We start from the raw sequence: 13,152 nt of genomic DNA, 5'->3' as shown, positions 1-13,152 counted from the left end.
AAACTAGCAGAAAGAGAAATTAATAAAACAATCCCATTTACAATTGCATCAAAAGGAATAAAATATCTATCAATAAATTTAACCAAGGAGGTGAAAAACCTGTACATTGAAAACTACAAGTCTTTGATGAAAATAATTGAGAGAGACACAAATAAATGGAAATACATTGCATGCTTATGGATGAGAAGAATTAATATTCTTAAAATGTCCATGATACCCAAAGTGATCTACAGATTCAATGCAATCCCTACAAAAATTCCAATGGCATTTTTCACAGAAATAGAACAAACAATCAGAAATTTTTTATGGAATCACGAAAGACGCCAAATAGTCAAAGAAATCTGGAGAAAGGAGAACAAAGCTAGAGTCATCACTCTCCCAGATTTCAAACTATATTACGCAGCTATAGTAATCAAAATAGCATTGTATTGACATAAAAACAGACCGTTAGATCAGTGGAACAGAAGAGAGAGCCCAGAAATAAATCCACATATATATGGTCAACTAATTTATAACAAAGGATCCAAGAATAAATAATGGAAAAGAAAGTCTCTTCAACAAATGGTGTTGAGAAAACTGGACAACCACATGCAAAAGAATGAAACCGGACCACTATCTTATACCATATACAAAGATTAATTCAAAATGGATTAAATACTTAAATATAAGACTGAAAGTATAAAACTCCTAGAAGAAAACATAGGGGGAAGCTCAATGACATTGTCTTAGTCATGAGTACTTTAGATCTGACTTCAAAAGCAAAGGCAAAAAAAGCCAAAATAAACAAATGGGACTATGTCATATTAAAAGACTTCTGCACAGCAGAGAAAATCATCAACAAAATAAAAAGTCAACTTACTGAATGGGAGAAAATATTTGCAAATTATGTATCTGATAAGAGGTTAATATCCAAAATATACAGAGCACTCATACATCAATAGCAAAAAGACGAACAATCTGAGTACAAATAGGCATAAGATCTGAGTAGGTATTTTTCAAAAAAACATACGGATGGCCAACAAGCAACTGAAAAGACGCTCTACGTCACTAATCATCAGGGAAATGCAAATCAAAACTACAATGAGATATCACCTCACATCCGTTAGAATGGCTATTATCAAAAAGACAAGAAATAACAAGTGTTGGTGAGGATGTGGTGAAAAGAGAACCCTTGTGCGCTGCTGGTAGGAATGTAAATTGGTGCAGCCACTATGGAAAATAGGACAGAGGATCCTCAAAATTTGAGAAACAGAACTACCATATGATCCACCAATTCCACTTCTGGGTATTAATTTAAAGAAAATGAAAATGCTAACTCAAAAAGATATGGGTTTTGCAGCATTATTTACAGTAGTCAAGCATGGAAATAACCTATGTGTTCATCAGTGAATGAATAGATAAAGGAAATGTGACAATGGAATAGTATTCATCCATAAAAAATAATAAAATTTGCACCAACGTGGATGGACCTTAAGGGCATTATGCTAAGTGAAATAAGACAGAGAAAGACAAATACCGTCTGATCTAACTTATATGTGGAATCAAACAAACCCAAAGATCATAGATTCAGAGGGCTGATTGGTGGCTGCCAGAAGCTGTGGTGGAGGGTGGGTAAGATGGGTGTAGGGAGTGAGAAGGCACAAATTCCAGTTATTAAAAAAATAAGCCACAGGCATGTAATTACAACATAGTGACTACAGATAATAATACTGTATTCCATATTTGAAGGTTGCTAAGAGAGTAAACTTAAAAGTTCTCATCACAAGAAAAAAAATATGTAATTATGTAAAATGACAGATGTTACCTAGACTTACTATGGTGATCATTTCTCAATATATACAAATATTGAAACATTACATTGTACACCTGAAACCAATGTAATGCTGTATGTCAATTATACCTCAATAAAAACAAAAAACAACCAAAAAATGACAGCACTTTCTTCACTAATTGCAGTGTCACCTTTGTTCCAATCAAGTGCACGTGTGACTATTTTTGTACTTTCATCATATTCTGTTGCTTTCTTTCTCTATACTTTGTCCCTACCAAAATACCCTGCTTATCCGTTATTATAACTCTTCATGTTTAGTATTGACGCGTTTAGTCAGGCTACTTGAATTTCCATATAAGTTTTAAAATCACCTTACCCATTTTCTCAAAATTAGCAAGCAAACATATAGGCGGTTTATTGTGATTACATTAAATCAATATACCAATTTTGGGAGAACTGATTTCTTTACGAAACTGAGTCATTAACTCTGTTGACCCATGAACACACACATTTTATGTTTTATAATTTTAAATGGGGAGGTTTTGCAAATTTTGTTTTTATTGACTTCTTGATATTTGATAGTTTTTGATATTGTTTTTTGTTTCTTTGTTTGTGTGCATGTGTGTCTGTGGGAAAGATTGGCACTGAGCTAACGTCTGTGCCAATCTTCCTCTATTTTACGTGGGATGCTGCCACAGCATGGCTTGACGAGCGTGCCAGGTCCACGCCTGTGATCTGAGCCAGTGAACCCTGTGCTGCCAAAGCAGAGCACACAAACTTAATGGAGCACACGAACTTAACAACTACACCACTGGCCCAGCCCCTGATAGTGTTTTTTAAGTGGAATCTTTTTAAAATTTCATTTTATAATTATTGCTAATGAAATGAAACATAAATGAGTTTTCCATACTGACTTTGCTTTTAGTAATTTTTTAAAATTTGTTATCTGTGAGTCTTTTGAATTTTTTATATGTGCAGTCATGTCCCCTGGGGATAATATAAGAGCTTTGTTAATACTTCTTTCCAACCCTTATGTACAATAAGCATTTTACTTATGGAATAATTTTAGATTTACAGAAAAGTTACAAACATAATAAAGAGATTTCCTATCCAGCTTCCTCTAAAGTTAACATCTTTCATAACCATGGTGCATTTGTGAAAATTAAGAAACCAATAGTACACTACAGTTGACTAAAATCCAGAGTTTAGTCAAATTCTGCCAGGTTGCATCAGTGTTCTTACAGTGCTCTTTTTAGGTTCCCAGATCCAATCCAGGATATCATATGACATTTGATCATAATGTTTCCTTGATGTCCTTTGGTCCGTGACAGTTTCTTAGTCTCTTATTGTCTTTCATGACCTTGACGGTTTTGAGTAGTACTGGTCAAGTATTTAGTAGAATGTTCCTCAATCTGGATTTATCTGAGTTTTTAATTTTTTTTCATTAGATTGGGCTTATGAGTTTTTGGAAAGAACTCCACAGAGGTAAAGTTCTTTGCTTGCCACATCATGTCAAGAGTGCATGATATCAACATGACCTACCACTGGTGATGTTAACCTTGATCTTTGGTTAAGGTAGTGTTTGCTAGGTTTCTCTGCTGTAAAGTTATATTTCTCCCCTTTCAAGACTCATTCATTGCACATGAATCACTGAGTCCAGTCTACACTCAGGGTGGAGGGTGAGGATGGACATTAGGTCCACCTCCTGGAGAAGACAATAACTATTTGTGTTATTTGGAACACTTAAATAAAGACTTATCCCTTCTTCCTTATTTAATTGTTTATTTATAACAGTATAGAACCATGTGATTATTTTATACTTTGAATTGTAATCCAATACTATGCTATTTCTTTAATTTCAGGTTGGCACTTAGGTTTCTTTGATATGTCCCCATTCCTTTATTGTTTGAGCATTTCCTTGCTTTCTGGGACTACCAGATACTGCATGCAATCCTTATATCTTTCATGGTTATCTCTTGCCTTCGTGCACAGGCTGGGACCTCCAGAATAATATTGAAGATCATTAGTAACAGTGAGCTTTTATTCTTAATCTCAGAGGAGGATTTTAAAACATTTTGCTATTCACTATGAAATAGCTTTCATTATATTAAGAAATTTTCCTCTATTTCTAGTTTGTTGACCATTTTTTAAAAAAAATCATGACTAGATGGTTCAGATTTTAAAAATTATATTAATAATTTTCTTTTAACATGTAGAATTATGTTAATTGGTTTCATTTATTAAATCAAGCTTGAATTCCTAAAGAAACCCAATTTAGTCATATGTTTTTCTTTATGTATATATCTCTAGATTCCGTTTGTCAGTTTCTTCATTTTTATTTGTTTTTCCATCATGTTCAAGAGAAAGATTTTTTCGATCAAAAATTCAGAGTAACTTTTAGCTGTGGTAAAATTTATTCAGTTTGGACCTGGAGTTTGTTTATGACAAAGTGCTTAATTACAGATTCAATTTCATTAAGAATCATAGGAGTGTGAAGACTTTTTATTTCATTTTGGGTTGGTTCTAAGAAGACACAATTTTTAATAACTTGTCTATTTTTTAAAATTTTGACATAAATTCATTCATAATATTTATTAGCTATCTTTGTTATACTTGTAGAAAAGGAACTGTGGTAATATCTCCTTTTCATTCCTAATATTTGTTATTTCTTCCTTCTCTCATAAATATATATGTATATGTGCATAATATTGCATAAAATTATATATTTGTGTATTTAATCACTTATACATGTATTATTGTATAAAGTTTTATATTTATTATGAAATTATAATTTTTATAATTCTATTTATAAATTTATGTGAAATATATGCTTAATTACCTTTTATTTTTAATTATATTTTTATATATGTAAAAGTTTATATATGTGTACATGTAGAGAGAGAGAGAAAGAAAGAGACAGAATAGTTTAATAAACTGCTATTAACACAGCACCCAACTTCAAAAATTATCAACTCAAGTCTAAATCTTTTCTTTGAAGTGCTGTACATCCTCTTAAGGTGAACACACATGCAAAATTATCTTTAAGTTAGTTGTAGAGATCTTTTGGCCATTTAGTTAATTCAGTTGAGAATATATTTTTCTATTGGGTTATTTTCATTCTATGCTGACTCGTAGTCTGTTGGGTTCAAAAATAATTTCTTTACATTGGTCCTCCCTGAATAGCCTATCTAAAATAGCATTTCCCATCTCTTGCCAAGCTAAGTATTTCCTCACTTGCTTTATTTCTCTCTATGACACTAACTAAAATCTGAGGTTTATTAATATATTTACTCATTTATTTATTATTGTCTGTCTTTCCTATGAAAGAAGGCTGTCATCTATTTTGTTTTCTATAGTTTTCCTAGTGAATAGAACAGTACCTGGAACATAACTGACAATCAATAAGGATTTGTTGGAGGAACTAATTTATTTGTAGTAGATGGACGTATAGTCTGGGTATACTAATCTGAATAAACTAAGCCCTTGTCAGTTATATCACATATATCTAATCTCTGTAGGCTTATGATGCCTTATGGTGTACAGCTGTGTTTAATTTTAATACTGTCAAATTAATAAATGTTTTATTTTATGATCGTTTACTTTAATAAATCCATCCTTATCCTGATAATACAAAAATGCCATTTTATATGTTCTTTTTAAGGATTTATTTTATTTTGCTTTTCACATTTAGATGTTTCTATCTGAAACATTTTTATAAATGGTGTCTGATAGAAATCTAAAGGTTTTTCCTGAATGGAAAAGTCTGGATCAATTTGTTCAGTAGTTCACCTTTTACCTGCTGATCTGCAATCCCATTTCTTCACATTTAAGACTAGATTCTCTTTTAGTCTATTTGCTGTCTCTATGCCATTGCAACACTCTTTTAATTTCCATGGCTTCATAATAGGTTTTGATAGGTTTCAGGTAGTGAGTGCCCACTCACTTTGGTTCCTGTGTCACATCCCAGGTGTAACGATGTGATAGAAAGATGCACAGGACTCAGACAAGCTGTTATACACACATTTACTATTTATTACAGTGAAAGGATAGAGATTAGAATCAACAAAGGAAAAAGGTACATATGACAGAGACCAGTGGCAACTAGGCCTGAGCTTCCAGGCGTGTTCTCCAAGTGGGGCTGTATGGACAGCACTAATTCTCCCAGCCATGATGTGTGATAACCTGTACACAGTATTGCCAACCAGGGAGTTTACCCAAGGCTTAGTGTCCAGAGGTTTTATTGAGGTCAGTTATATAGACATGAAGCACTCACATGACTGACCTTAGCTACTCAGTCTCCCGTGACCCCACACCCATCCCAGAGGTCTACGTGATAAAACATGGCCAAAGTTGCAGGCATACAAAAACACATTTTACCATGAATCACATAGTGAGCATATACCATCTGGAATAGTCCACGATCTTAGGTATACAAAGTCCCTCACATCAGCCAGCATATTCCAAGGTCTCAGAGATTGTGTCTTAGGAGCCCATCAGGGGTCAGTCCAGGAGACCTTAGACCATGCAGGTTTGGGTGGTCCAGGCCTGCTGAGGTAAGCTTTTACTGCAGTTCTTCTTTTTCTAAATTATTTTAATTCTTCTTGGTCCAATGCTTATTCATATGAATTTTAGATTTGTCTTGTTCAGTTCAATAAAATATCCTGTTGGTATTTATATATGAATTGTGTTGTATTTAATGATTAAATATCTTTGTGATATTTAGACCTCTGAAGCAAATCTTTGACTGTCTTCCTATTTATTTTGGTTGTTTTGTATTTGACAGAAAATAATGCATTCATTTCTCCACAGAAGTATTCCACATCTATGTTGGATTTATTTTTTAGGTATATCAATTTTGTGGTCATTATAAATCACATACTCTAACTTTTTATTTAGGACATTTGCATCCCACTTCATTGGTGATCTTGGTCTATATGCTTTGTTCTCGTACTTTGCTTGTATTTTTCCACCTTTATTTCTGCTTCTATGCTTTGGAACAGATAATACAAGAATAGAAGTAGCTATTCCCTGAATATAATTTATTAGCTACAAAGTTTTGGCACTTTTCTTGAAGTTCATTTTTAAGTATTGATTTAATTAATTTAATTCTAATAGTTTTATTAAAGTTTCCTATCTTACATATTTACTTTAAGTAGTATATTTTTCTAGGAAAGAGACTGCTGAAGCTTTCAAATTTGTTTCACCCATTTATATTTCTTTATAATTTAAATACTTTTTGGATGCATCTTTAGGTTTGCAAAGGTTTTTAATCCAAATATTATTCCAATTGAGCCCTTTGTCTTTATTATAAGAGGACGTGACTACGATTTTCCTAATATATTATTTTTTTAAATATACAACTTTGTGGTTTTGTTTACATTTACTTATGAATCTTTTATTGTCTTTCTTTTCTATTTCATTAATACCAGCTCTCTTATGCATTTCATTCATCTAATGTTTCTGCGCTTACTGGGTTTTATTTTTACCTATTCTGAGATATCTATTTTACATCCTCGATGTGATGACTTATTTCTGTTTTGTTCTAAAATACTACAGTAGTTTTAAAGTATGTCTACAAGGTATTTGTCACAACTTCATCAAAGGTTGGAATCTAACCTTCTTCCCCATAAATGTCGGCTGCTGAAATTAATGAAGATCGTCTAACAAATAGAATGTGGTGAAAATGATGCTAAGCGACTTTGATTACTAGGTCATAAAAGGGATGGCTTGTGCCTGGCGCTTTCTGGCTCTTGAACCTCCCTGTTTCTGGGGAAAACCAGCCACCATCCTGAGAGGACACTTAAGCAGCCCTGTGGAGAGGCCCATGTGGAGAGGAATCAATTTATCAGCATCCACTTTTCAGAAATGTGAGTGAACTGCCTTGGGCGTGTATTCATTAGCTCAGGTCAAGTCTTTAAATGACTGCAGCCCCAGACAGCATCTGACTACAGCCTTATGAAAGCCCCCAAGCCAGGACCACAGAATTGAGCTGCTTTCAAATTCCTGACACCTCCACTCCAAAATAATAGATAATAAAACATTATTGTTTTGAAATCACTAAGGTTGGGGGTGACTTATTATTCAACGATATATTGCTAATGTAAATCTGTTCTATCATTATTACAAAACTTTTTGATTAATGAATAATCTAGAAGTATTTTTTGAATATTAACATATCATCTTTCTTTATATTTTTTATTTTGATTTCTAATGCTATTGCATTGTGATTGAAGAATGTTAGATAATTATGACTGTATATCTCTTTTTGAAAATTGTGTTGTGCCTATAGAACAATTTTTATAAGCGTTCCATGAATGAATGAATGTGTTATGTACTTTCCAATTACTTGTTGCATGGTTAAATACTGGCCCACATGACAAACATATGACCAATCTAATTACATGCCCATTTCTTTTTGTAATTCTGACTATATGTAGTTGATACTTTGTTATTAGATGTAAACAAGCTTATTATTGTGTCTATTTTTGATAAGTTGTATACTCGCCCCTCAAGTAGTGAATTTACTAATTCCTAAAAATGCTTTTTACCTTATGGTTTAATTCGCTTGATGTTAACTTTACCACAGGGGCTTTATTTTGCTTAGAAAACGTTTGCTATATATTTTCCATCTATTACTTTAATATTTTTCTTTCTTTACATTATATTCATCTTTAGTCTTGACAAAATTATTTTCTGCTATATATATGCCAATCTGAATATTTCTATCTTTTTATTATCATCTGTTTGATGCACTTTTTCTTCCCCCGTGTTGGTGAGGGAGTGATGCCTGTACTAGGCTATGGAAATGGGCAGACACCTGAGGGCAGCACTCAGGAACAGAGTGAACAAGCAGGATTGTGGGAGGCAGACTATGTAGCAACAAGAGGATGAGTTGGCACCTGCTTCTTGTGCCTGGTGCCGGAATAAGGTGGGTTATTTGTCTGGAGGATCTTCCATGGAGGCAGAGTGGGTATAGGGCTTGCAGTTAGGTTATTTGAGATCCACCAGATTCTAGATGTTAAGGTGGCACATATTATTAGTTTTAGGCCTTTTTGTTTTTTTACATCTATTATATTCACCAACATATTTAGGTTTGTTTCAATCGTTTTATTGTATGGTATATAATAAAATAAATAAATAAAATAAAGCTTTTCTGTTTTGTATTTTTAATGTATTTTGCCAGATAACTATAGATTATATTGTCTATTTTTTTAAAAAAAAATCCCTATTTATATTTTAATAGATATAGTTAACTATATAGTCTTAAATCAATCAGTTAACCAGAGAAATTCAAGGTCAACAGAACTCATTACCTTTAGTCAGCTCTTGTACGACTCCCATATTTTTCACATCTGTTGTTCCAGCCCCACTGTTTTTTATATACCCAGATTAGTTATTGCTGCTCTTATGATAACTACCATTATTTGATATCTTCATCCTTCTAGGATGGATCTATTGCAATCCTGGCTGGAAGATCTTCCCCTTCACAGCTGCTTTGTGTGTGCTTCTGCTAGACACCTGTGGTGAACACAGTGATGTCCACCCTGATATATCTTCAGGAACAAAGAGCTTATTGTCCCTGAGACTGACAGTGCCACCAGCAGACAGTCCTCAGCTTCCAGCCCCCTTCTGACATTGCCCTGCCACCCAAGGTTAGCACACTCTCCCAGTGCATCTAGAGGCTGGTCATATTGATGTACTAAAGGCCGCACTTCTTGCCATACTCTGAATAACTTTTAAAGGCCATTTCATCTTTTTACCACCCTGCAGGATTGGCTGAGGTTTGACCTTTCCCTTTGCTGAGTCTTGCTTTCTACTTTGCCCTTCCAGGTGAAGATTCCAAGAGCACTCTCTAATAAAATTCCTGCATATTAATTTCCGTCTCAGAATCTGCTTCCCATGACAATACCTCGGTGGAATTACCAGGAAAGGAGCAATTTCTATCAGCATCTTAGCTGTGTACTCCAAGACACCACAAAGAGTATAAATTGAGGGAAAATACACTGGAGACACCAGCCTTTTCCTAAAAATGCTTAGGGGAGACCTTGTTTTATCACCTAGAACCTGGGATCAGACAAATAGGCTCTGTTGTTTTCTTACATCCATGATAGTTTGATTGCTTTTCTATCCTCTTGTTCTTTGTGTGTGTGATTGGAGGTGGTGGGCAGGTTAGACTACACTTACTAGGTATAATTTCTGCCTGATGTATACCAAAGCACCATCATCTGCCATAAGATGAAGGTATCAGTTGGCTCTACTTATCTGCTTACAGTTCTGGTTTGCAGTTTCCTTTTAAATTTTGGTCTTGAGGATTTACCTTCCTTTGTTTTGAGCTCAGCTATCCATTTGAAAGTATGTTTGCTGCAGTATCAAGCATTTCTAAATGTTTTCCACTAAAGGGATATTAAAGTGTCTGCTCTACCCTATTGCTGGAATGAACATATCCTTATAAAACGTATCAGCATTTATTTAAACCTTGTTTTTTTTTTTTTTTCCTGAGTTTGTTTTGCAAAAATCATCCTTGCAAAGGACCTTGCAAAAGACCTTTAGTAGAGGTCTAGCTTTGTATGAACTGGTGCAATGAGGGTCCAAATCTGAAAAATAACCATGAAAACTCTTCCAAATTCAGAGACAACCTTGTGGATAGTGCCTGAGTAGCTATTATACCCACCTCAAAGAGATCTGTTTAGCTGAACATGTTCTCTACTAGAGAAATCAGGTCATTGGGTTTATTCCATTAAGGAAGTCTCTCTAGATTGAAGATTTACACTTATTTTTTTTTACTCCTATAACTCTGGAACCTGGCTCCAGGGCCTGGAGTCCATGTGGCCTCAACATATACATTTTTATGAATAAATTCAAAAGTGATTTTCCTCTTTCTGTGCTTTCTTCCAAAGAGTGAAGAGCAAATAGACATTAGTATGATTGTAGGAATAAAATTGACTATGTCACATAAAATTTTCCCACCACATGGAGGAGTAAGAGAACAGCAGTCAGCATCAGGCTTATCACCTGATGGCTTCAGTGTCACCAGCAGAGGAATTTCAATCCTTGCAAACAGAAGAGCATCACAGTCCAGACTTGCTTCTGTCTCAGCCTTGGAGCAACACAAGTGGCTGCTCTGACCTAGGCAGGAACTCTCCAGGACATCCTCCTTGAGTAATGATTTTCCAGCTCATAATGAGTGACACTTCTCAAGTGGACCTTAGAATATGTTACTTTAACTTTAAAAAGACTTGAATGTAAAGTTCCCCTGAATTACTGCACTGTGTAATGAATGTCTTTCTCTGCTAGCTAAAGTGTCTTTTCACTAAAGAAGTTTGTTTTGCACTAAAAAATTGTTTTGAACTAAAGACTTATATTGGAGTAAATGTACATGCTTAGCCTAGATGCACGTCGGCTCACTTTAAGATAAAGAACTCATGTTTTAAAGATTAATCTTCCACTTTCTTTTAATGAGTGATGCAGAGTCCTCTCCATGTGTCCTTCAATGAAGAAGATTAGCAGGAAAGTGAGTATTATTTATCAAGCTGGAAGAATCCCTTGAGGTCACTGAAGAGAAACTCTCACTTTATATGACTGTTGACATTGTAATAGATGGGAAAGAATGGGCTTTGGAGGAGGAAGGCATGGCTAATTTGAAACCAGGGCCACCCCTCATCACTTTTCTTTATCCTTAGCCCAAGTCTACCAACATAGTTCCTTCTTTTTTTCGTCCATCAAGGTATACATGACCTGTCCTACGTTTCATGCTAAATTGTTGCTGGCTGATAATGCCTTGATCAGATACCACTTTCCTGCTGAATGTTCACATGACATTAGGAAATATAACTTTCTATCAAAAATACGCTAGTTTGTAATAGAGATTTCTGGGGCACTGTGTAGGATATTGCATAGGGTCAAAGCAGATGATTTGGTTTGATATACTTTTAAATGCTCCTAAAGTCAGAAAGCTTACCATCTATCCATGAGGTCACTCCCAAAAGGCCCCATAGATGGATTACCCCATGACTGATATCCTGGAAAAGTTTTATTTCATATCACCCACCAGTTATTTGAATCTCCCTCAGTTTTGGATGGAGATTGAGCATCACTAATGAGTGCACAGTCCTTTTGTATTGAACACAAGCAGCCTAGGTAAGCATTTAAAAATCTGATCTTGGCAACATTGGTAATTCTAGGAATAATGCCCAATGTTTATAAACTATAAAATTATTTTGAATTTATCAGATCGACTTGCTTTTCACCATAGCATTCTAGAACACAGACTGGATCAAGGCTTTTTCTCTGGTATAATCTACCAAATTTTAGGAAAGGGAATCCAGAGATGCAAAAAGAAAACACAAACCATTAGATAATCTGAAATTGGAAGGGCTGGACTGTCAATCTGGAGCTTGTATGTCCATGCCCATTGTCACCTCAGCAAATCCAGACTCTGTTCCCCTACTTTCCTTTGCTCATGAATGCCGCCTCTAGATGATAGAATAGCATCCGAACCTGTTTCTCTGTTCTGTCCCTTCTGTCTCTGGTCCCACAGGCTGTTCTCTCACTGCCTTCAGACACATGCCCCCATTCTCTTTACCTGGTCTAGCTCCCTTCACACGTCATTTCTGTACCTGTTTCCATTTGCCCTCTTAGTCCTTCGAATACGGATTTCACAGATATCTCTAACCCAATGGTCATTATTATTTATTACATGAAAATCAAGCTTCACAATGACCCCTCATTACTCTGATACCTCCTGCAGATACACCCTTCACTCTGCTATCAAGGCACATCCTTGACCTCTGAGGAAAGTTCATCCTTTTTGCATTTTCAGACTGCCCTTTTTCCTCCAACCAGATAAAAGAGGCTTCCTCCAACCCTTCCATCTTTTAAATGTCCTCCACCACATGGGATCCTCTGGGTTCATCTCTCTTGGTTTCCAGGAGGAGCTACAGGCTGATACATTTCAATCTTGTTCCCCAGCTGCAATTTATCATCCAAGTTTGAGATCTGGCTTCTAACATTTGTAATTCATCATACCCTCATTCTAATTCCACATCTCCACAGCAAAGCTGTCCCTAAAATACATTCAACGCCTTCTCCACACATTTTAGCCTTATTCTCTTAGAACAAATTTTAAATGTCTTAAATTATATTTATTAATCACATCCTTTTATTCTGGTATAAATTTTGGATTCTTCTTGTTGCTTTGATAAAATCAGCTGGTGATGGGAATCAAAACTTTAGCATATACTAACCATTCACTCTTAGGCAAGGCACTTGAGCTCTAGGTCTCATATTTCTTATCTATAAAATAGGTATTCAGAATTGCTATGGATCAATGACTTCTTCAATCCTCCCAAAGTCATGCTTTTTGAGCAAGAGAGTCTATAGCA

The sequence above is a fragment of the Equus przewalskii genome, chromosome 1, assembly GCF_037783145.1.
Source record: "Equus przewalskii isolate Varuska chromosome 1, EquPr2, whole genome shotgun sequence".
NCBI classification, from domain to species: Eukaryota; Metazoa; Chordata; class Mammalia; order Perissodactyla; family Equidae; genus Equus; species Equus przewalskii.
Note: the sequence above shows the minus strand (reverse complement) of the source record.